A 26,755-nucleotide genomic window follows, 5' to 3' on the forward strand; every position below is an offset into this window, starting at 1 on the left:
GAATTATTGCCTGTCCTGTGTTACCTGTTTCTAAAACTACAATTCGAGGCGCTATTTCTGGAAAAAGTGTGGAAGTTAAACAACAGACCAACTTAAATTTCATTTGTCAAGGATACGAATTTTCTGCTAATTTTATTATTGTTCCATTACTCAGTACACAAATTATATTAGGTATGGAGTTTCTTAACGCACATAAGGCAATTTTGAACTTTAAAGAAGGAAGTGTGAATTTGATTGTTGCCGGAATGCCGAAAAGTTTGAAATTTTTCGAGTGTTTAACAAGATGTGAATCAGATTCAAAATGTTTAAGGTTTCTTACTTCTGATGTTTTCGTTGAGCATTATGACGACAGTGTGTTTATTCATGACAATGACAATAGATACAGAGACGCGATGGATGATATAATTAGTAGCGAAAAATTAATTAATGAAAAGGTTAAAAAAGCTGAAGTGCCAGATGACGTTGCAAGAGAAGAGCTGCACCACATTTTGACTTCACATGCTACAGTGTTTAGTCATCACACAGGAACTATACGAGGCTTACAATATCTATTTAAAGTAAAAGAACACACACCATTTCGAGGAAAAACGTACGCTATTCCTTTGGCTTACAGAGACAAGGTTAAGAATGAACTTCAATACATGTTAGATCAGGGCATTATTGAGCCAGCAGTCAGTCCTTATATCAGCCCATTACATGTCGTTCTTAAAAAGGATGGATCAATTCGTTTGGTTCTGGATTCCAGACAGATAAATAATATCATCATTCCTGAAACTGACCGCCCACAAAATTTAGATGAACTTCTTCAACATTTCCATGGAATTAAAGTTTTATCCACGATTGATATGCGCGCAAGTTTTTGGCAAATAGAACTCCACCCTGATTGTAGAAAATACACTGCCTTTTTAGCCTTTGGTAACTGTTACCAGTTTCGGAAATTACCGTTTGGACTTACTGTATCTTCTGCAGCATTCATTCGTAGTTTAAACGAAATTTTACCTGTTTATCTTCGTGACAATATTACTTCTTATGTTGACGATATTCTTATTGCTAAACGTTCTTGGAGTGAGCATAACAAAATTTGGGATTCATTATTACGTATTTTTGCAAAAGTTGGCATTACAGTGAACTTGGAAAAATCTGAATTTGGTCTTTCTCAGGTGAAATTTCTCGGTCACATTATTTCTACAGAAGGTATTCTTCCTGATCCAGAAAAATTAGACGCTATTCGTAATCATGCTGTTCCTACCACAAAACGTGAGGTTCGTAGTTTCCTTGGTGTCTGTAATTTTCTTAGACGCTTTGTTAAATTGGACGATTTGGCCACACCTCGTTTATGTGAACTATCCGGAATGAATTCTAATTGGTGTTGGGATGAGGAAGCTCAATCAGAATTTGAACAACTTCGTGATGCTTTAGTTGCTGCTCCACTTCTTTCAAATCAGGATTTATCTAAAGATTTTTGTTTGGCGACGGACTCATCATACAAAGGCCTAGGTGCACATTTATTTCAAGAGATAGAAGAAAACGGCTTTGTAGTACAGAAAACTATTGCATTTGGAAGTCGTGTTCTCTCTAAATCAGAAAAGAATTATTCGATTACGGAACTTGAAGCTTTGGCTGTTGTATGGGCTTTTACAAAATTTCGCATATTTTTGTTTGGCAGACATACTAAGGTTTACACCGATCATCGAGCTCTGGAATTTCTTATGTCGACAAAATTAACTCATGGCAGATTGTCACGATGGGCGTTGTACCTACAGGAATTTGATTTTAGTATTGTTTACATACAGGGTTCTTCAAATATTGTTGCCGATGCTTTATCACGTGCAGCTATGGGTTTGAAACAAAGTGCTGAAGAGGACTGCAAGGAAAACGATTATTGTTTGATGTATACTCAAGGCGTTGCGTTTGAGAACTTTATTTCGTCTTCGCTCCAGGACATCGCTAAGGAGCAAAATAAGGATCCAATCTGGAAGGACATTAAGGAGAAGAGGAGGAGAAAGGAAAGCGTAGCGATTAGACAGCATTATTTAGTTCGCAATGACATTCTTTTTAAACGAAAATCGGTCGACAACTCTGTTTGGTTAGTTTGTATTCCTTATGAGTGGGTTAATAAGCTGATTTGGTATACGCATTTCAGTTATGCACACTTTGGTCCCAGAAAATGCTTTCATAAATTACGGGAAAATTGCTACTTCAGTAATATGAAAAAACGTATTCGATCTGTTCTTGCCAAATGCAAATTATGTCAAAAGGCTAAGCCGCCAACTATTTCTCATAGAGCACCGTTGTTTCCTATCATTCCAGCGAAATTAAAGGACATGGTTGCAGTCGATTTGTTCGGTCCATTGGTTCGTTCTACTAATGGTTTTGCATACATTTTCGTAGCAGTGGAGTTGACATCAAAATATGTGTGTTTTACACCTTTACGCAAAGCAACAGCTCGTTCAGTATCTAATGCTTTCATCAAACATTTTCTTAAGGAAGTGGGTCATGTAGATAAGGTTATATCAGATAATGGATCACAGTTTCGCTCTAAAATTTGGCTTCGTACTTTACAGCGTCGTAAAATTAAACCAATTTTCATTTCACTTTTTCACCCTCAATCTAACGCTTCAGAGAGATGGATGAAGGAAATCAATAAATTGTGTCTTCTTTATTGTCATCAGAATCACAGAACATGGGATCAGTATCTTCATATTTTTCAAAACATTCTGAATGAACTTCCTAATGACTCAACTTCTTTACCGCATATACTGATATCAAAAACAAAGCATCGACAAATCACATATCTGAAATCGTTCCTTTTCCGCCTTCACGGAAACTGCGGCATTCTGAAGTTGTCAACCTGGCTCTACAAAATATTGCATCTGCGGCTGCTAGAAGAGAGAAATCGGCTAAGCGTCCTGGTCGTTTAAAAATCTTGTCAGTTGACCTAAAGGTGTTAATTAAGTCTCATCGTTTGTCTCACAAACGAAAAGGCTTGTGTCGCAAATTTTTTCTGCTTTATAACGGTCCATATAGAATTCGCAAAATTATTCATGATAACACTGTAGAAGTAGAAACTCTTAAATCACGACGCTCTAAGGGAATACATCATATATCAAACGTTAAAATTTTTGTGGAATGACATACTTTCGAGAAACCAACAGTTTACGTAAACATGCAGAGAATACAAGGATACCGCGCTGTGTTTTGGCGGCGGCATATACTCAAAGCAACAGTCAAGTCTGCGCGCCGCACAAGGCAGTCGTTGACCGCAAACAATTGCTTCCTACGTCACGCGCCTACAGCTGATCGAGCGCTCAGTGCGAATGCACTGACAGCCGTAAACAAATACACAGTCTAATTTCTCCGACTAAATTCAGTATAAAGCTATAGTGACTTGATGAATTATGTTATTAACGTTCAGTATTTTTCAGGATACGGTTGTATAAAATATTTAAGAACTTCAGGTAAATTCTGTGTGTCTCCGACGTTAAGAGGACTTGCTATCGAGAAAATTTCAGAAAGAATGTAATTTCCACGAAGAAACTAATAAACTAAAAAGGTAACTATTAATTGAGTTTGTTTTTCAGGTAACATATTTCCACTTAGGTACGTACTTTAGACGTAATTTGCTGCTCGCAATTACGTGATTCATACTTTGTGCTAATTTCATGTTCTATGAATTTACTTGTGAAGCGACGTGCTTGCGTACATTTGCTGATTTTTGTCAATGTTTTATTAATGAACAGGGTTGTTATTTGTATATATTATGCATCGCTTGGCTGCACTGCTTTTTCATTGATGTCATATTTTTTTATTATGTGTCTGCTGTGCTTATTTATTTAAATTATAATTGTCACCTGATTAATTGTGCTGACTATGGTTATGTATGTAGATTACACTTTGTGATTTATCTGCTTGCCCCTTCATGTTTACTTATTAAGATGACATATGAACATTTATTTGCTTATGCTGATATGATGCTAATGACCTGTTTATTACGTAAGATATATGTTTGCTGCTATGCGTATGGATTGCATATTTATACATTTCTGTTTGTTGTCATAACTACTCTTTAATTTGGTATATAGAAATGCTGATATACTGTGTACAGACATAGAGTTTAGGTCACACTATTGTATTAATTATAGATTGTTCGCTTGGCACAGCCTCGTTGTAGGAATTGTGCTGCATCCACTTGTTGACATTCTGTTCTCTACTGGTATATTTACTCGCCATTGCATGTTTTGCTTACGCTCAGTGCCTTATATTTTTAAGATAGGAAAATGAACTGCTATAATTCGACATAAACGACATTAGTACAAGAAACTTCATAGAAGTCACATGAGCTGGAGGTTTTATGGAAGCTGTATAAATTTATGCTAATAGGTAGGAAGCTAACGACATGACATACCAAAACTAGGTTAAGACCATTGACAGTTATTACACTGCATTTTTCGTGAGCAATTGAAATAGGAAGTGACACTTGACACAAGAAATACTCCACATGTTTGCTTCTGTTTGCCATAATTCTTGAAGTGGTGTACACACTGTGAAATATTATGATCATTCACACTCCGTAATCATACTTAATTACTGAGAGTTATTCGAACTAAGTCTGTTAGAGGTCATGTTTGCATTTCTTTTGTTTAATGATGGACAAGGTAACCAAAATCCATCTTATAATTTATAATGAGTAGAAGATTTGGGTCAGATGGATTACACAGAGGTTGTGTGTTGACAGTGTGTCTTCGGATTGTATGGGATGATGAGGTTTGCATTAGGATTTTATCTGTACCAGTTCGAGGAGACTGACTAGAGGAAAGAGTTGTTACGGAAGTGAAATGATATTGGCAATAAGGTTTATATGTGTCGACGTATTGAAGAGGTATTATTGAGGTATTGAGATTATATGAAGTTGATGATTATTGGAGTTTTTGTGGACAAGAGGTAAGGTAAATGATATTGATGAAGGTTTATATGTATCGACGTAAGAGGTATTATTGAAGTATTGAGATTATGTGATGCTGATGATTATTGGAGTTTTGGTGGATAAGAGGTAAAGTAAGTAAGGTACATATTTTTTTTTGGTCTATATGGAACAAGGAGGATGAAGATAGCAGACTAGAACACTCAAGTAGAAGGAAGATTGTCTACACACACTTTGTTAAATCAATAAGCAGTACATTTCTTTTTTTTTTTTTTTTTTTGGAGAGAGGAAGTAATTGCATATCTTGGCTCACTGACAGTTGTTCAGCAACCGTACATTTTGATCTGGCTTGGCAAACATTGGTCTTGACATGATGACTATGACGTTGACTTAACTATTATTGACTGTTATACATTGCTGCCACTACTACTTGATACACATGATGAACATCAAATTTTGACAGAATTGCATTTACACAGTTAACACTATTCAATTACACAGTAGTACTTAATATGGATGAAAGATGAGTGAGTGTGTTTTGTGTGTTTTCCTTTCCTAATCCTACCCACCTATCTCCTAAATATTATTTTATTTGTTTGTAGTGGCTTGCACTGACACCCATAAATATTATAGGTTTACTGATATTTGAGTATTTGTAATAGTTAATATGACAATTATCTGATATCATTTGTGTGTTTATTAGAATTTGTATGTTTAGTGTAAGAGCATTGAGAATAATTTTGTAAAAGCATTTGTATGTGCATTCAAACTATTGTTCATGCCTGAACTGTCTGATTAGGATAGTGAATATTATGGACTGTTACTTGTACTTTTTCTACATGATTGGTGCCACTAGGACATGTTTAATTTCTGCTTACAAACTCTGATGAACAGTGTGATCAGTGATAGTGAATATTATGGACTGCTCTCTGGACCTGCTCATCATTGCTAGGGGCAACTGATGGACTGCTTCTACTGAAATGATGTCACTTGTTGGTGTCTGCACCTGTTCAACATTGCTGGGTGCCACTAATGGAACTGCTTCTGCTGAGAAATGTGACTTGTTGCTGTGTGTACCTGTTCAACATTGCTAGGTGCCACTGATGAACTGCTTCTACTGACATAATGTCACTTGTTGGTGTCTGCACCTACTCAACATTGCTGGGTGCCACTGATGGTCTGCTTCTACTGAGATAATGTCACTTGTTGGTGTCTGCATCTGTTCAACATTACTGGGTGCCACTGGTAAACTGCTTCTACCGAAATAATGTCACTTGTTGCTGTCTGCACCTGTTCAACATTACTGGGTGCCACAGATGGAATTGCTTTTACTAAAATGATGTCACTTGTTGCTGGTTGCACCTGTTGACCATTGCTGGGTGCTACTGCTGGAACTATCAATTACTTGTTTTTTTTTTCATTCAAAGCATTTTATGTGAACATTTGTATAAACTGAGTTTTTGTGTATTGTGTAAACTATTATGTAAAGCCAGATGTATGAAAGAATTTGTATTGCCTACTGTATTTTATATATATTAGGTTATTGAAAGGTCAGTGCAAAGCCAAAATTTTATCTAATTATGTGATATTTACGTATTAATATTATCTTTTATTTTTGTCTGTACTTTTTTTGACGAATTTGGTGGTATTTTCACCACCAATGCTGGAAAAAATACCATCAAATTCTAGCCCGTGGAGGAAGGGAATATGAAAGGTGGCTACACTGAGCCACAGCACCAGAGAGTTTTGTTTCGCCGCCTCCACTGGCAGTGATTATTGAGAAGTAGCGGAGGGCAGTGCTTGTTGAGAACTCGTAGCAGGGAGTGCTTGCTGAGATGTCGTAGTGAAGAGTGCTCGTCGAGATGTGGCAGTAGTCAGTTCTTGTTGAGATGTGGTAGTAGCGAGTCGGTGTGGACATATTGTAATGATTAGAGTGCTTTTCATCAATATAAATCAAGGTAACAAACTACTTTTCTTTTTTTTCTCATTATTTCAGTGTCCTGAATAATGCGCCATTACAAGTTCAGTCAACAAAGCATCTGGCTTGTGTTCTTGTATTAGAGTGTAATTCTGGTTTTCTTGCGCAATTATAGTATTTCTAATTTTTTTTATCACTTTAGTATAAATGGTATTTGAAATTTCTTGTCTTATTGAAGAAGAACCGTGCCAGATGTGTACGTTGAGTCATACTTCCACACACAGAACAGTTATACTTGTGCTTTGGTTTCGTAGGTTTTATAGTTGCTGGGGACTTAATTAATTAATTGTGTTAACGAAAATTTTCATTTCATTCCTTGTTGTTGTTCTATGCAGTCAGATTGCGTAATAATACTAGTCAGGGCCAACCGTTTACGAGACACAGCGTAATCGGACATACAGCTACGAAAAATAAAAAAACTATATTCAAATTTAATAATGAAGCCCCCATGCAACATCTCACAGAAATGAAAACAGCAGCCGCGCGGTCTCGGGTATCTTGTCACGGTCCGCGCGGCTCTCCCCGTCGGTGGTTCGAGTCCTCCCTCAGGCATGTGTGTGTGTGTTGACCATAGCGTAAGTCAGTTTAAGTTAGATTAAATAGTGTGTAAGCTTAGGTACCGATGACCTAAGCAGTTTGGTCCCATAAGATCTTACCACAAATTTACAAATTATTTTGAAAACAACAAATAAACTGGCATGAACAATGTTACAACAAAGGAATTCGCGGGTTAGTACTTCCAAAACAGAACCCAAATTCAAAGAAGTTAAAAACATGTGTTCTGATAGAACACAGAGAAAATGTGTGATTGCGAACTGTTCCGTTCACCTGTTCCAGCTTATTTGACAAACTGTTGTGTTTTCATCATTCCCTTGGGAGTGATCACATTCACATTCATTCGATCAGCTAAATAGGGCAAGGAGACAAATCTCATTCACTTACCAGGGGTACAATTTAGGTGCGTCAATAAGAGATTCCTATCGCGCGACACAGATAGCCTCACTAATGCTGTGTATGTGACACCATGCATATTTTACAGTGGAGGATTCCGTTAACTTGTCTTGTCATCAAACGTTTGCGATTCCCCTTTCGAAAGCCACTTCCTTTCGGCTGCTAACAGAGTAGTTGTGAAGAATCAACGGTCATTATAGGGCCCTTCCTTACACCTCACTATTGCAAACGGATGTTACATCACGACAGAGACACAAATTTGAAAACAACGAACAGCGAAAAAAAGAAAAAGAAATAAAAGGCACGAGGAAGGTTTGAATATGGCTCGTCTGTTTGGCAGTCCAACACCGTGACCACTTAGCCACAACGCGGTTCCTCCTTCTGTCTGCACTATTTGCACTTGTCTTTCGACCGTTCACTGTTTCTGTTTTGCTTTCGTTTTATAGTTCAGTACACCTTCTTTCTGTTTTCATGCTTGATATGTGTCCACTGGGACATCTTACCACAAAATCTGAGGCGGGGAGGTGCGATGGGGACTTTTTCCTTGTCTTGTGAGGGACATGGATCGTTGTGCGCTGAGAAGGGTCACTGCACAAAACGGCATGAAATCAGAATAAGGAATAGTTCGGGAGTTACTGTCCCGCTTGTGCGACGAATGCAGGGAATTGCTAAAAATGGAATACAACTGCCGAAAGAGCTCCTCACTAATTCCTGTAGAAACAGTAAGCGACGTTGAGGTTGTGTAAAGAACGAAGAAGCTGGACAGAGGATGACTGAGAACAAGTGTTGGGTCTGATGAAGCAGGCTGTATCCTGTGTTAATTCTATGGAAAGACTTTGGTTTGGCGAATGTCTGAAGGATGCTACCTGTCATCATATGGAGTTCTAACAGTGAAACACAGAGCAGGTGGTGTTTCCCGTGATTATGGAGTATACTTCTTACTGAACTTAAACAAACTCTAAATGCGCAAGGATATGAACACATTTTACAAAAATGGTTCAAATGGCTCTAAGCACTACGGGACTTAACATCTGAGGACATCAGTTCCGTAGACTGAGAACTGCTTAAACCTAACTAACCTAAGGACATCACACACATCCATGCCGAGGCAGGATTCGAACCTGCGACCGTAGCAGCAGCGTGGTTCCGGGCTGAAGCGCCTAGAACCTTTCGGCCACAGCGGCTGGCGAACGCATTTTACAGCACAGAGTACTTCCTACAGCAGAGGGTCAGTAAGGAACCGATGACCGTATCAGCACAACAGTGCACTCTGTTATAAAGCACTGTTAGAGATGCAATGGTTTCAGGACAATAACATCTACATCCATACTCCGCAAGCCACCTGACGGTGACTGGCGGAGGATACTTTGAGTACCTCTATCGGTTCTCCCTTCTATTCCAGTCTCGTATTGTTCGTGGAAAGAAAGATTGTCGATATTCCTCTGTGTGGGCTTTAATCTCTCTTATTTTATCCTCATGGTCTCTTCGCGAGATATACGTAGGAGGGAGCAATATCGTGCTTGACTCCTTGGTGAAGGTATGTTCTCGAAACTTCAACTAAAGCCCGTACCGAGCTACTGAACGTCTCTGCTGCAGAGTCTTCCTCTGGAGTTTATCTATCATCTCCTTAACGCTTTCGCGATTACTAAATGATCCTGTAACGAAGTGCGCTGCTTTCCGTTTTATCCTCTCTATCTCTTCTATCAACCCTATCTGGTACGGATCCCACACTGGTGAGCAATATTGAAGCAGTGGGCGAACAAGTGTACTGTAACCTACTTCCTTTGTTTTCGGATTGCATCTACTTAGGATTCTTCCAATGAATCTCAGTGTGGCATCTGCTCTACCGACGATTAATTATGTATGGTCATTCCATTTTAAATCAGTCCTAATGGCTACTCCCAGATAATTTATGTAATTAACTTCTTCCAGTTGCTGACCTGCTGTATTGTAGCTAAATGATAAAGGATCTTTCTTTCTATGTATTCGCAGCACATTACACTTGTCTACGTTGAGATTCAATTGCCATTCTCTGCACCATGCATCAATTAGTTGCAGATCCTCCTGCATTTCAGTACAATTTTCCACCGTTACAACCTCTCGATATACTACAGCATCATCCACAAAAAGCCTCAGTGAACTTCCGATGTTATCCACAAGGTCATATATGCATTCCGCGAATAGCAACTGTCCTACGACTCTCCTCTGCGGCACACGTGAAATCACTCTTACTTCGGAAGACTTCTCTCCGTGGAGAATGACATGCTGCGTTCTGTATCTAGGAACTCTTCAATACAATCACACAACTGGCCTGATAGTCCATATGATCTTACTTTGTTCATTAAACGACTGTGGGGAACTGTATCGAACGCCTTACGGAAGTCAAGAAACACGGCATCTACCTGGGAACCCGTAACGTAAAACGGCTGCTCAAGTCAGTGCAAAGTTCCGAGGGTAAGGTGTTTGATGAAAGAAGGATGGGCTTTCCGTCGTGTTGCTGCAGATGCCAATTTCCCTCCATCTGTTAGCCACACGTTGTGGGCACACTGTAAGGAGACAATTCAGTACACAAGGCACATCCGTGAAACGGAGTGGCCTGCCAAAAGTATCGACCTGAATCCGACGTCACATTTATGGGATGAGTTGAAATGCGCCTTCGCTCAAAAGCCCAGCATCAAACATCACTGCCTTCTCTGTTTTGTGCCCCCAAGGATGAGTGGGCAGTCATTCCACCACAGACATTCTACATCTACATCTACATCTACATTGATACTCCGCAAGCCACCCATCGGTGTGTGGCGGAGGGCACTTTACGTGCCACTGTCATTACCTCCCTTTCCTGTTCCAGTCGCGTATGGTTCGCGGGAAGAACGACTGTCTGAAAGCCTCCGTGCGCGCTCTAATCTCTCTAATTTTACATTCGTGATCTCCTCGGGAGGTATAAGTAGGGGGAAGCAATATATTCAATACCTCATCCAGAAACGCACCCTCTCGAAACCTGGCGAGCAAGCTACACCGCGATGCAGAGCGCCTCTCTTGCAGAGTCTGCCACTTGAGTTTATTAAACATCTCCGTAACGCTATCACGGTTACCAAATAACCCAGTGACGAAACGCGCCGCTCTTCTTTGGATCTTCTCTATCTCCTCCGTCAACCCGACCTGGTACGGATCCCACACTGATGAGCAATACTCAAGTATAGGTCGAACGATTGTTTTGTAAGCCACCTCCTTTGTTGATGGACTACATTTTCTAAGCACTCTCCCAATGAATCTCAACCTGGTACCCGCCTTACCAACAATTAGTTTTATATGATCATTCCACTTCAAATCGTTCCGTACGCATACTCCCAGATATTTTACAGAAGTAACTGCTACCAGTGTTTGTTCCGCTATCACATAATCATACAATAAAGGATCCTTCTTTCTATGTATTCGCAATACATTACATTTGTCTATGTTAAGGGTCAGTTGCCACTCCCTGCACCAAGTGCCTATCCGCTGCAGATCTTCCTGTATTTCGCTACAATTTTCTAATGCAGCAACTTCTCTGTATACTACAGCATCATCCGCGAAAAGCCGCATGGAACTTCCGACACTATCTACTAAGTCATTTATATATATTGTGAAAAGCAATGGTCCCATAACACTCCCCTGTGGCACGCCAGAGGTTACTTTAACGTCTGTAGACGTCTCTCCATTGATAACAACATGCTGTGTTCTGTTTGCTAAAACCTCTTCAATCCAGCCACACAGCTGGTCTGATATTCCGTAGGCTCTTACTTTGTTTATGAGGCGACAGTGCGGAACTGTATCGAACGCCTTCCGGAAGTCAAGAAAAATAGCATCTACCTGGGAGCCTGTATCTAATATTTTCTGGGTCTCATGAACAAATAAGGCGAGTTGGGTCTCACACGATCGCTGTTTCCGGAATCCATGTTGATTCTTACATAGTAAATTCTGGGTTTCCAGAAATGACATGATACGCGAGCAAAAAACATGTTCTAAAATTCTACAAGAGATCGACGTAAGAGATATAGGTCTATAGTTTTGCGCATCTGCTCGACGACCCTTCTTGAAGACTGGGACTATCTGTGCTCTTTTCCAATCATTTGGAACCCTCCGTTCCTCTAGAGACTTGCGGTACACGGCTGTTAGAAGGGGGGCAAGTTCTTTCGCGTACTCTGTGTAGAATCGAATTGGTATCCCGTCAGGTCCAGTGGACTTTCCTCTATTGAGTGATTCCAGTTGCTTTTCTATTCCTTGGACACTTATTTCTATGTCAGCTATTTTTTCGTTTGTGCGAGGATTTAGAGAAGGAACTGCAGTGCGGTCTTCCTCTGTGAAACAGCTTTGGAAAAAGGTGTTTAGTATTTCAGCTTTACGCGTGTCATCCTCTGTTTCAATGCCATCATCATCCCGTAGTGTCTGGATATGCTGTTTCGAGCCACTTACTGATTTAACGTAAGACCAGAACTTCCTAGGATTTTCTGTCAAGTCGGTACATAGAATTTTACTTTCGAATTCAATGAACGCTTCAGATAGTTTATGTCTTCATAAATGTCAGAGGTGGACCATTTAACATTAATGTCCACAAACAGGTGTCGTTTTACTGCTGATCAGATAGTTTAGTTCATCCTCGACATGGTATAACGTACGAATTATTATCAGGGGATTGTAAAGGAAGTCAGCTTTTGTAAAGCAGCGATTACGGCGCTAATGTGCAGAGTGGCGCTTGGCGGCTCGGTCGGCGGTCCGCGGCCGGCTGCGGCAGCTCGTATCCGGCGTCGCTCCTCCCCCCACATTCTGCCCCCCCCTCCTCCTCCCACAGCACCGCCTCGCGGTTCTAATTTACTTTCTCCGCAGCTCCGTTCCGTGGCGACGCGAGGAACGCCCCCTTAATTAAGTGCAGTGCACGGGCGGATTCTTTGCTGCTGCCAGACGGAATCAACGAAAATCAGCTCCGGTCCTAATGAACGTGCTTTAACGAACTGTGAAACCGGACCCCCTCCCGTCACGTGATTGTGTTCCCTTTCTTCTTTTGCTACCGCTCTCACGTGTACGCCCGGCTCCATGTCACTGGAGGCAGAGAACATAAAATCTGCGAACAACGCGAATCTCGCTGGAGCGGAGTTAAGGGTTACCCGGGCGAAATACTTTCACCGGTGGCTCGCAGTAATCAAGGTGAACGTATTTCGGGCGAATAGACAGAATTCAGAGCTGTATTTGAAGAACAATGAGGTATCAGTTGAGGTTACAGAATGATTTTACCTTTTATATTCCCCTGCTATTGGTCACGAGGAAGACGTGGTTTAGCATGATGATCATATGCTAAACAAACGAAATACAGTGCTCGAAAGAATACTTTCGTCAACGTCCGTTGTGTTAAACCTATTTTCAAACAGGCGTCAGGTATGATCTTATTTCATAGCGGACATCTTCGCTTTCAATGTATGCACAACTGAAGCCATTCACCATCTAAGGGCAGTTTTATGCTTCACAGTATCAGGTGACCCCTCAGAAGGGAGTGAGTACCCGTGTTCCAGGATTCTCCAGTCAGGTGCACATACGGCCGTTCTCATTTGTGGACGTTGTATTCAACCAAACACATGTAAGGTGGCTGCTCAATTCAGTACTAAGCTACGAAGGTAATGTGTTTGATCAAAGGAGGATGGCCTTTCCGTCGTGTTGCAGCAGATGCCAGTTTCCCTACATCTTTTACCCACAGGTTGTGGGCACTCTGCAAGGAGACGATTTAGTACACAAGGCGACCTTGACAAGGTTTCCAGCGCATTACGACCCACGTGAAGATCTATAGCCGGCAGTCTCTGCCTTGAAGTACCGTACAGCTGCAGCCAGAGCACTGTAAACCGACCTTAGAAGGACCACTGGAGCCCCTGTATTCGATCAGGTTGTGAGTAACAGGTTACGAGAAAGGACCGTAGGACCAAGACCTCTTGTTCGAATACCTCGCTTGACACTGCATCTTTGTTCTCCTTCAGTTCTACGCTTTCCAGGTCAGTTGACAGCTTCATCACTGTTGTTCACAGACGAGTCCAGATTTCCTCTGACGCAGGATGATGAGCATGTTCGAATGTGGAGACACCGTGATGAATGGCACCCGCCAAAAGTTGTGCAGAAAATCGACACATTCGACCACGGTTTTGTGAAGGTGTGGCAGGTGGTAACGTTAACATCCGTAGGGTTCTGGTCGTTGTCCATGGTCGCCTTATCGCCACGCAATACAACGAACGGAGCCTGTTGGGCCATGTGGCGGCTGCTGCATAGGTTGGTGGCCCAGAATGCGCGGTGAAGCTGGGGCTGATGTGGCAATCGTCAGCAGGAATGTCTTGAGGAGCCTGGACACTGAAGTAATGGAATGGCCTGCGGTGAATTGCAACCTAAACGACATCAACCATGTGTGGGATGGACTTGACTGTCGTGTTTGTGGCCAACCTATTCCACCACAGACACTCCAAGAAATCATTTGAAGAATGGAAACGGATACCACAGGGCGACTCATATGGAACATGCCACGTATGTGTTAGGCCATGGTAAACACTCACAGAGGACAGACGCATTATTGAAGCTCTCAAAGTCCAACTAAAAGCACTCAGGTTGACAAGATGAACGAATGTGTCCACTTTGTTTTCGACACCTGTCCAAAATTTCAGTTCTTGTTATGTAGATAAAAGCAAATATGTCTTGTGTACTTAACTAGTGAAATAAAAAGCTATAATATTGTAACATATCAGTTGCCGGCCGCGGTGGTCTAGCGGTTCTAGGCGCGCAGTCCGGAACCGCGAGACTGCTACGGTCGCAGGTTCGAATCCTGCCTCGGGCATGGATGTGTGTGATGTCCTTAGGTTAGTTAGGTTTAACTAGTTCTAAGTTCTAGGGGACTGATGACCACAGATGTTAAGTCCCGTAGTGCTCAGAGCCATTTTGTAACATATCAGTCCTCACTCATTGCTCAGTGGAGTGGAGCACATACCCAAAGTCATGTCCCCCAAATTGTTTTGAGCATTGTACTTCACATCCCTTTTAAAAGAGTGTTCTGTTCACTTTGGTACGCTTTTGATGGTGTACAATTTGACATGGTGTAAATCACGACAGCAGAGTGCTATATATATGCCAGTCCGTTATATGGAATCAGGATCGGAAGAGTGGTTGTTGTGAAAACGTGAATCAATGGAAGACATGAGATAAAGTGTTCGAATATGACCAGATCTGCTGGTAAATCATCGCCGGTTGATCGTGTCTTTACAAGGAATCATCTACCATTCGCAGACCGTGTAGTAATAGTGGCAGTAGAATGTGACTGCATTCGATGACTGTCTGGGTAAGAATACCTAGCAAAAGGCCATTATTCACAGCAGAACGTAAAGCTACACGTCTTCAAAGGGCCACACAACACGCAGGCTGGGAAGGAGCTGACTGGAGGCGTTTAGTTTGGTTCGGCGAGGCACAGTTTCTGTACTTTTAAGTGACGTTCGGCGTCGAATGCATTGGCGGTTCAGGGGTTCTTAACACGCAGTGTGAGGATAGTGTATGTCTAGCCAGAAGTGTTTATACGATTTTTAGAAACGTTTTTCGTACCATAACTTAGGGACACACTTTCACGTTACCCTGAAGATGAACTAAGATGTTTATTCCAATATTCTCGATGACCAAATATTGTCCTTTCGTCTACAACTTCATGATCACTCTGTTGTGGATTCTCTCATCTTCGAAGACGGTAACTTCCGCGTTCAGAAGGGTGCACAGCTGCGTTCCGGTGATTTAAATTCGCTGCCGAGTGAGCCTCTGTGGCGGACACGCGGTGCACGGCTGCGTAGAGGAGCTGTCTGTCGGCCACGTGACTTGGTGAAATTGAGTAGCGTTGGCCGGCTCGGACGCATATTGGTTAGGTGTTAGTGCCCGTGGCCACATCGTTAATTTACAGTTTTTACACAATGAACTATGTGTGACTTGTCTGAATCATTGGTTGGGTAGAATAGTATTACAATAGTGTGTGGAGTCTTTGATACAAAAATCAAGATACCCGATTACGTGAAGATCTATAGCCAGCAGTCTCTGCCTTGAAGTACCGTACAGCTGCCGCCAGAGCACTGTAAACTGACCTTAGAAGGACCACTGGAGCCCCTGTACTCGATCAGGTTGTAAGTAACAGGTTACGAGAAAGGACCGTAGGACCAAGACCTCTTGGTCGAATACCTCGCTTGACACTGCATCTCTGTTCTTCAGTTCTGCGCTTTCCAGGTCAGTTGACAGCTTCGTCACTGTTGTCCACAGACGAGTCCAGACTTCCTCTGACGCAGGATGATGGGCACCGATCATTTATGTTGAGACTGATTGGTTTGCGTCGTACCTTAGGTTTGTTACTCAGTGTTTGAGTCAACGTCGTCAGCGTAATTGGCGGTTGTCTTGTGTACGCACGTTCTGGGCGCCGGAATTATGATCCGTGCGGAGCTGGTTTTTGTTCCATTGTTGTGGTTACTGCGAGCGCCTTGGCTTCGCAAGTTTCGACAGTGCTTCACTATTCTAGGTAAAATAGGTGCTACTGAGTGCGCAGTGGCCAGGACTGGAATTTCATGGAGGCACCTGGACAACAGACGCTATAAATTAACTACGGATATCGTGTGGTGGATCATGTGCAACACAGTCAACGGGTGCTGAACAGGGTCAGTGTTGACCGAGTCTGATGCTACGTCTTGGCACAGCGTACGGCTCACTTCATTTGTTCAAGCGTTGATGCACGTGTGGCGAAACAGGCGCTGTATCTTTGTGAGAGACACAGGGGCGAGTGAGTGCGCCGCGACTTACCCAGTTCACTGTTACTGGCGCCACATCATCATAACAAGCCTGTGAATGGCAAAAAGTATCATGCCACAACCTAAGCGTGAAACTAAAAATTAAAATGACTTTTCAAGCTTTGTCAGTGTATGCTTTATTATATTAATGTTTAGATTGTGAACTCTCAGAATGATCTGATATATAAATATCGGTAAATATGTTATATTAAGAACAAATTAAGTGGCGCTAAAATGAAGCTAGAAAACTAAAAATTGTTTATAATATGTGAATGTATATTACAATCGAAAGGTACACATCTCGACTTATTCAGAGTAATATTTTGGTCAAAATCGGCGTTTTTGCGAAAAATTGAAGGTGCTAATGTTAGACAAAGAAAGGTGAAAATTCGTATGTAGCCTCAGATATATATATAAACATTAAGTATGTGACTCCAATAAGCTATCTCTAATAGTTTTCAAGTAATTTACTAAAAATTAAATTTGAAATGAAAAACGTTTATATCTCTAATAGATTATCATTTGTAATGGTTATAGAAAATTCTAATTACAGCACTCAATTCCCTGACGAAATAATACAGCTATGCCAAGTTTCAAGACTTTAGTGTGAATAACAATCATTACAAAGAAACTTAGAGAAAAGTTCAGAGGTCGTATCCTACTGTCAATTCAGTTCTAAAAATCGTAGCCAGCAAAGCAGTCGAGCGTAATCTTTTTCTATAACTAAAGCCAACTTACTTCCATTCATACAAAATTTAAGAAGACTGTAAATTGTTAAACGGCAGATTTATTGATTAATAAGTGTCCGAGAAAGGTGTCTACGACGATTGACAGCAGATGTTCCGTTCGGAGGTCAGCTGCATCCGCATACAAATACGGCCAGAGAGGCAGTACAGAGACACATCGCACCGAGGTATCAATCTGTCCACGTCAGTCAAACGCGTGTGCGCGCTGTGCCTCCGATGACGTCACAGCCAGGGATCCTAGCAAACGCGTTTTCACTGAAAGTAGAACGTGAACCTGCAAGGACTGAATACCGTTGCAGGTCGCTTAGATTTCATGGAAGTAACTGTTTATGTGTCTCCCGTAATACTGACAAAACCGCGTGGCAAGTGTCGAGATTTTTCCCCACTTTTAAGGTTAGCAATTATCTTTGATGATTAGCAGTAAGGGTGATAGAACATTTCACTGAGAGCCTCCTGTAAAATTCACCTCTGAACTGCTATTATTAATATCACCAGGAACAGTATTACATATATTATATCAAACAGTTAAAACTCTAAACTTTTATTTATAGTTATAGCTCCTGATGCTCCTGAGTAAATAGCAAGTAGAAATATTTCCTTTCAGTGAACAGAGTGAGTAATGTGGACTTTCAGACTGGAAATTACGATCAGTATGTTCTCCATCGGATTCTGCCTGACAGCAGAAATAGACTGCAGGCTCTTGTAAAATAGCGGAGATTTATATCAATCTAACCGCGGCCCCACATACGGTTTTAATCCGCCAGGATATTGAACTTCGGAAGTGTTCGATACAAAACTGGGAATTCGGTAGGCACTAACAGATTACGGTATTGAAATTTGCTGAAAGCAGTGCGAGAACAATGTTTAAGAATTTCCTAGAGAGTGTGGAAACTAAATTGTGAATGTTAGCCAACGTAACCTTGAACGGGACGGGAGGAAGAAAGAAGACAACACTAGATCGCGGCAACCACCAGCGGTGAGGTTAAAAGAAGACGGTGCACCCCCCCCCCCCCCCCTCCCTTCGCCTATGGAGCTACCGCAATAGGCGGTGTTCGCCACCATCCTCACCGCCACATTTTGTTGCTGCTGCTGCCTGCGTTACGTCGCCAGGTGTCCCATCAAGTTTGCTGGTACACTGCGCCGGCAATGCTCGTCTAGATCAAGCAATTACGTTACGTCAAGAATATTTAAAGTATTTGGTAATTGCTTCTAACAGGCTATGGAATTTCATGTTAAGGATGACGTGAAAGTTAAGGTGGAACTAGAATCTCACTATGAATCCTCATATTTCGAAAGTGAGATTAACAAGGATGGTTCAGTCACAGTAGTAAATCCAAAATCTGAAGGTAATTTGTCAAAGGTAGAATCGGAGGTAAATTTCAGTGTTACTATGAAGCTAGAATCAGTTTCTGATGACGAGGTAACTGGAATTGAAGTAAAAAAATAAAAGTGAAATTAATAGTATTATCAGATAATGAAACTGAGTTCAATATGTTCGAAATTCAGCCAAGTCAGGGAATGCTAGAAACTCCTTTAAAACCGGTGGAAATGCCAAGCGGCAAGGTACAGGCACCAAACTCGACGCAATGACTGTTTTCCAAAATGGAATTGTATCATAAAAAAATAAAGCATAGTAGTAAAGAACTTAAGGAGAGTAAGAAGGAACTAAAGAATGAAATGACATCAAAACTGAATAACTTAAATTATAAAACTGATTCTAACCAAATGATCTGCAAGTCAAAGTAGGTCAACAGCTAACTAAATTTCACAGATTTTCAAAACCGAAATTGGTAATGTTCGCAAAGATTACAAACACAGAGGTGATCTTATGGAAGGGAGGTTGTCAGGGTGAATAGACAAACCAAACATTAATCTGATCGATTTGTGGAAGTAAATAATAAAGTAAATGGGTATTAGGGATTTTAAGAAAGTGAAATCCGACAGTGCAAAATTGTGTGAGAATGCTGATAAAATGTTTTCTGACAGATTGGAGGCAGTAGAAATACAAGTAGAGTAACCTCTAGTAGTTCCTGCAGTAATATTGTTGCTTCAGTTGAAGCCACTTTCAACGGAAGTTGTCAATCCTTACGTTTAGATCCAGACAAACAAATTCACCCATTAGTGTTCTGGAATGATTTTGAGGGTGTTTTTGCCTAATGCATGGTCAGAACGTGAGAAAATTTCTTTCATCACACGTTATTTATCAGGAGACGCTTTGCGATGGTCAGCTGATGTAATGATTAGATGCAAAACTCTTCCTGAATTTAAAACTGCATTTCCTAATGAGTACCAATCTCACAACTAACAAAACTACATTTTGAAGAAATTTTGGACTGGTAAAAACTTTACTGCTTGTCGTGAACCAATTGAAGATGGGTTTCACGGGTGTCACATCTGAGAGAAAATGTGAACCTGGAAATGATTATGGGACAAGAAGGTAAGCTGCCTTGGTACTGGCAGAAAAGAATCATTTCCGCACCTAGAGATAATGTGGATAGTTTTTTCTGAGTGGAAGAAGTAGCTGATGTTGGGGAGCAGGTGCAGAACTATAATAGGTCTTCAAATAGACATATAAACAACCGAAATAATGACAGTGGAAACGTGAATGTTAGAAGTGTGGAAGTGAAAAATACACGATCTAGTTATCATGGACAAAGCTGTAGTAGAGGAAGAGGATGCAGACAGCCACCATCCTTTCGCAATAATTATTATGACGAAGGCAGAAATATAAATAATGTGCCGTTGAGACAAGACAGACAGCAGCCCATATTTCTATCTGCTTTTGAATCGAATTAACACAACAGGCCGCGTGTCGGAAACTAAGCCCCGTCTATGAGGAAACTGGCACTCACCACCGGAAACCGAAACACATCCATTAACGAAAACACAGACCACACTCAGTCAGCGCACGCAAACCAATAACAGGGATGATAAAACAGGAACAGACAGTACCAGTGACGTGCTAAACCACTCTCATTATACAGATGACAGCATTTTAGACACATCAGAAAAATGGGTCAATAAGGAAAAGAACAACACTACAGATAACAGGGAGGAACAGATTAACGGGTTGGAATCTGATATGGTCGCTGTTGTAGTAAAGGCTTACATCTTCTACAGTAGTGACAATCTAAAGGCTAAAGTATCAGTAGAACAAGTAGAGTTAGTTTTGCAACATTTTGATGAGGAGGAGTTGATAGATGAATGGGACACCAATAACAATGCGGCCAGGGACCCATTAGCTGTATTCACTTGCTACGAAATATAAAAGCTGACGACAGTATTATAGATAGCAGTGTTAGGCAGGGCACAGTTGCTCAGAGATAGAGAGTAGTTTAACTGAAATGCAGCAAACGAAAGTAGAGGAGTTTGTCAAGTGTTTTGATTTAAAACTGGTTGACAGGTTGCAAAAGGCAGCTGAAGATGTAGAGACTCATGACCCAATGGATCTGCAACTGAACAAAAATACTCTAGCTGGAAACAGATTGAAAAGGACTTATTAGAAGACTTTTATGAGGAATGTGTTCAGACTGGAATAATTCACCCTCTTGTAAAAACTAACTGTCATGAAAGTCAATGATGTAAGAATAATAGGTGCCACTGGACACGTTTCTACACCGGTACAGCAGGAAACTTTGATACCAATTGGTGTGAGTCACATAACAACAGATCATCCTTGTTTAATTGTGTTCAGTTTAAGTGTTGAGATGTTAACTGGCACAGATCTTGTAACGAAATAACAAGGAAAGGCTGACTTTGATCACAGCCACTTAGTTTTAACTTTATCAGATTCTTTAGTAATTACATAGTCTTTCACTGGAAACTATCGAGCAGTAATAACGAGGCATGGGAACTGCCTATTAGAATAATAAGGAATGAGGGGCTACTTGAAGGAAGATATTAAATTCGCTGATAGTGTGCAAGGTGCTGACGCGGAAAATAACTATGTCCTCAAAGAAATAGAGTCCAAGGGACAATCAATAAATCAAATTTCTGATGAAAGAACTTTGGACAGAGAAAGACAGCATGACGCCAAATCTTCCCACACTGGTTTTAGCATTGGTGAAGTAGTGTTAGCCAAAGCTAAACAGAAATCTAAGAGAATTTCAGCGGTGAGGAAGAAGTTTATGCATGTTTGTGATCGACCATTCAGAATAGCACGTAAAGCCTCATGCGAACTCATACCGTTTGGCGAACCGGAAATTAGGAGTGGTCTACAGAACATAGTAGACCTGTAGCCTTTCAAAACTAACAGTAGTTAAATTCTGTAGGGAGTCAGCTACTCTTTGGCGGATACACAGTTTGGCGTACTGTGAGGTCCCAGCTGGGTGAAACTTTAATTCCCTTTCAGGTTCCATTCTCGTCTTCTGCGCTATCTGTAGGATGTAAGGAATATACACCTTCATGTTGTAATATGCTATTAATTTGTAATGTCTTCCTAGTAAGTAAGAATGATTCCGAAAAAAGACCATACCTGAATGATGACGCACAAGAAAATATGAGAGGTAGTAAGTTCTACAAAATTAAAATAACAGTGGGTAAGTTATGAGCACAAGTGAAAGATCATAACTACAAAATACGGAATACTTTGCATTAAGAGAAGTAACTGAAGCTCAAAATTCAAAAAAATCTGGAACGCTAAACTTTGCATAAAAAATTTTATTTCCAGTTGGAAGTAAAATTGTCTGTAGGTAAGAGAGAGTGATAAAATGGTGCCACTAGAGGCAAGCCAAAGCGGCTTTGCATTAATGAAAGGATATGTGTAGAAGCTGTGTGAGGATCACACCAAAAATATATCAGTAGGCTGATGAAGAAAAAATGGAGAAGGAAGCGTCGAAATATATGAATAAATAAGAATAGGTAGAAGCAGGAGAAATGAAGTTAATAGGCTGATATATATGGTAAAATAGTGGAAAATTGGTGAATAATTCGCTCATGTCTCGTAAAAAGTGTGAAAAACGCGTAATATTGCTTACAGCGGGTGGTCATCTTAATGATTAATATTGACACAGACAACATTATAGGTAGACGAATGTGTTTAGAAATGCAGGTTGTAGAGTATTGGTGTAGTGTAATAAAGCATTATGTGTGTGACAATGCAAAGTAAATGCTGTCGAAAAAATTACTTCTTCTGCATACTAATCCGTACAATAATTGAGCCATTTGAAGATAGAACTTGCAAGGGTTACTCGATTTTCGAAGTAAATCAACATCTAAAGTAATTAAATAAATTGCAAGCTACCCCAAAATGTGACTATTTTAAAAATTTCTTTTGATTTTCAGAGCATAATAGATGTGGTTAAGAAGGAACTGCAAATTTCGTTAGTCAAACTTAGTATTAATGTAAAAGTCACGATTTTGTGATGTAATATATTGCCAATAATCGTTTTGAGGAAGTTAATAACAGTCTTCCACAAAATAAAATTTTAAAAAGAAAAGTTTTTTCCCGTAACTTCTCAAATGTTTATTTTAATTATAGAAGGAAAATATAATGTAGAATGTAATTTGTCCTCGCTTATATGTAAGTTGAGAACAGAAGCATAGGCAATGTTTCTGTTTGTCAGGCACATTGAAGCATCATGAAACGTAGTCTACAAGCTGTATCGGAAAAGGATCCAAGAAGGACCCCTCTCCCTTCTGGTAATAGAGTATCGTGAAGAACGCCATACATAGTAATTTCCCACCTTGTACCTTAAATGTTTTAATGAAAGTGGTTCATATGGACACACAACAATGCCTCAGTGCCTACGGTTGTGATTAAGAGAGTGAGTACTAAAAAGTGAAATGTTTTTGTGTGTTTCTCTTTCAGGTAAAGACTGAAAATTCTAACTCACAAAATTAATTTTGTAATAATTGAAAATTTTATTTCGCATTTCTATGTTATTTAACGTACCCGATTTGTAAAAATCATCTGTTTATGTTTGTGTATGCTTAATTTTGAACGAAAATTTAGCTAAGATCAATTTCATTTAAAAAGGTCAGCTATAGTAACATCACTTGTTTCTAAAATTTAATTTTATTCAAAAATATTTTTTTCTCAAAACCAAACAGGGGGTGATCTGGTGAAACAAGCGCTGTATCATTGTAAGAGATACAGAGGTGAGTGAGCGTGCTGTGTCTTACCCAGCTCACTACTACCAGCGCCACATCACCATTACATACTTGCGCGTGACATACAAAGTATTGCGCCATAGCCCGAGAGTTAAATAAAAAATGGAAATAACTTTAAAAGTTCTGTCATTGTATGCTTCAGTATATTAATGTTAACACTGCGTAGGAATGTATCAGAATGATTTAATGAACACGTTTCTCTAAATACAGTATTTAAAGAGAAAAAAGTGGCTTTAAATAATGAAGCTAGAAAGTTAAAAATATTTCAGAATGTGCAAATGTAGGTAACAATCAGAAGGTACCAGTCTAACTTGATCAGAGTAATATATTGGTCAAAATCGGAGTGTTTACGAAAAATTTAAAACGCTGTAAACGAGACTCAAAAACACGAAAATTCGTATGTGGCCTCAGTTTAATATAAATACATTAACTAGGTGACTCCATTAAGCTACCTGTAATAGTTTTCAAATAATTTACTAAAAACTAAATTTGGAATCAAAAGTGCCTTTATCCACAATAGAGTAAGTGTAATTTGTAAATTTTGTACACAGTTATAATTACAGCACTCGATTACATTGATGGAATAATACAGTTGTACCAAGTTTCAACAATTATTACGAGGAATCTTAAAGAGGCAGTTCAGAGCTCATATTCTACTGTCAGTTCAGTTCTAAAAATACTAGCTGGCAAAATACAAAACGCAGTCGAGGTAAAACTTTTTCGGTAAGTAAAGCCAAGTTAACTCCATTCAAATAAGAATTAAGGAGAGTGTAAATTGTTAAACGATAGAATTTAATCAATATGTGACCGAGAAAGTGTCCATTTAGATGCTGCTACCTGTTTCTAGGACGGTTGACAGCAGATGTTCCGTTCGGCGGTCCGCTGTGCCCACATATAAATACGAGTAAGTACAGAGAGGCGGATTAGAGATACTTCGCACCGAGATATCAATCTGTCCACGTCAGGTTAGGCACAAATTCAGACACGGATAGGCCGGCCGCGGTGGCCGAGTGGTTCTAGGCGCTACAGTCCAGAACCGCGCGACTGCTACGGTCGCAAGTTCGGGCATGGATGTGTGTGATGTCCTTAGGTTAGTTAGGTTTAAGTAGTTCTAACTTCTAGGAGACTGATGACCTCAGATGTTAAATCCCATAGTCCTCAGAGCCATTTTTTGAGAAACGTGTGCCGTCTGTGGCGCCGCGCAACGCAGGCGTGTTTTTGTATCTTCACAGGTTCAAATGGGACCGCTCAAATAGCGACGCGACGCGACTGAGACACAACACGCGCCTGCGCCAGATCGCGCGGCGTTGTGGTTACGGCACAGTTTCTCGCACCACGCGTCACGCGAGCACCGCGGGAGGGGTGAAGCAGGGAGCAGGAACCCAGTCCTGCCATATGGTCACTTCGGAATGGCGCATATGGGCAGCGGAATTATCGGCCATGCGAAAAATCAGTCTTACGGTATACTGAGTTTTATTGTCACTGAGTGGTGTTTCGTTTTTTGCCTTTTAAGCGCTCCACATCTTTTAATAATCGTTTTCAGTTACACATACCTGTATACTTTTTTGTTTTGTTTATTCTTTTTTCAAGAACAATGCACAGTTCAATAACTGCTGAGCCATTAGCCACTGGAAGTATATCTTCTGCCTTCACAATGTTTTCAGATTCTGAGCAATGACAGGCAGTTCATCGTGAGGGTAGTGAATAAGGATGTAAGGAATATGATAAAACCATGTGACATAGAAGATATGAAGGAAAGTAAAACAAGCTTATCTACTTGCTGCTTATTATGCTGACGTGTCTCTAGGAACTGTCACAAAAAATCGAAAAGGTATGACCCCTTTGCGCTCCTGGTAAAAGAGTCCGAGATGTGAAGTACATAAGTTTCACTATCATTCAGAGCGGTTCCAGGCGCTACATCTGGAACCGCGCGACCGCTACGGTCGCAGGTTCGAAACCTGCCCCGGGCATGGATGTGTGTGATGTCCTTAGGTTAGTTAGGTTTAAGTAGTTCTAAGTCTAGGGGAAGTTCAGTCCCATAGTACTCAGAGCCATTTGAACCATTTTTCACTATCATTATGTGGTTATGAGTCTAACGAGCGACATCATACAACGTAAATGTGGACATAACATTTCCACTGTAAGCTAGAAACAGTCGAGAAACCATCACTAACAACGACGTCTTAACCGGCTCGTCGTGACGAGAAAAACTATTTTACACTACTGGCCATTAAATTGGTACACCAAGAATAAATGCAGATGATAAACGGGTATTCATTGGACAAATATATTATACTAGAACTTACATGTGATTACATGTGATCACATTTTCACGCAATTTGGGTTCATAGTTCCTGAGAAATCAGTACCCAGAACAATCACCTCTGGCCGTAATAACGGCCTTGATACGCCTGGGCATTGAATCAAACAGAGCTTGGATGGAGTGAACAGGTACAGCTGCCCATGCAGCTTCAACACGATACCACAGTTCATCAAGAGTAGTGACTGGCGTATTGTGACGAGCCAGTTGCTCGGCTACCATTGACCAGAAGTTTTCAGTTGGGGAGAGATCTGGAGAATGTGCTGACCAGGGCAGCAGTCGAAAATTTTCTGTATCCAGAAAGGCCCGTACAGTACCTGTAACATGCGGTCGTGCATCATCCTGCTAAAATGTAGGGTTTCGCAGGGATCGAATGAAGGGTAGAGCCACGGGTCGTAACGTCCACTGTTCAAACTGCCGTCAATGCGAACAAGAGGTGACCGAGACGTGTAACCAATGGCACCCCATACCATCACGCCGGGTGATACGCCAGTACGGCGATCACGAATACACGCTTCCAATGTGCGATCACCGCGATGTCGCCAAACACGGATTCGACCATCATGATGCTGTAAGCGGAACCTGGATTCATCCGAAAAAATGACGTTTTGCCATTCGTGCACCCAGGTTCGTCGTTGAGTACACCATCGCAGGCGCTCCTGTCTGTGATGCAGCGTCAAGGGTAACGGCAGCCTTGGTCTCTGAGTTGATAGTCCATGCTGCTGCAAACTTCGTCGAACTGTTCGTACAGATGGTTGTTGTCTTGGAAACGTCCCCATCTGTTGACTCAGGGATCGAGACGTGGCTGCACGATCCGTTACAGCCATGCTGATAAGATGCCTGTAATCTCGACTGCTAGTGACGCGAGGCCTTTGGGATCCAGCACGGCGTTCCGTATTACGTTCCTGAACCCACCGA

The sequence above is a fragment of the Schistocerca americana genome, chromosome 2 (assembly GCF_021461395.2).
Source record: "Schistocerca americana isolate TAMUIC-IGC-003095 chromosome 2, iqSchAmer2.1, whole genome shotgun sequence".
Taxonomy (NCBI): Eukaryota; Metazoa; Arthropoda; class Insecta; order Orthoptera; family Acrididae; genus Schistocerca; species Schistocerca americana.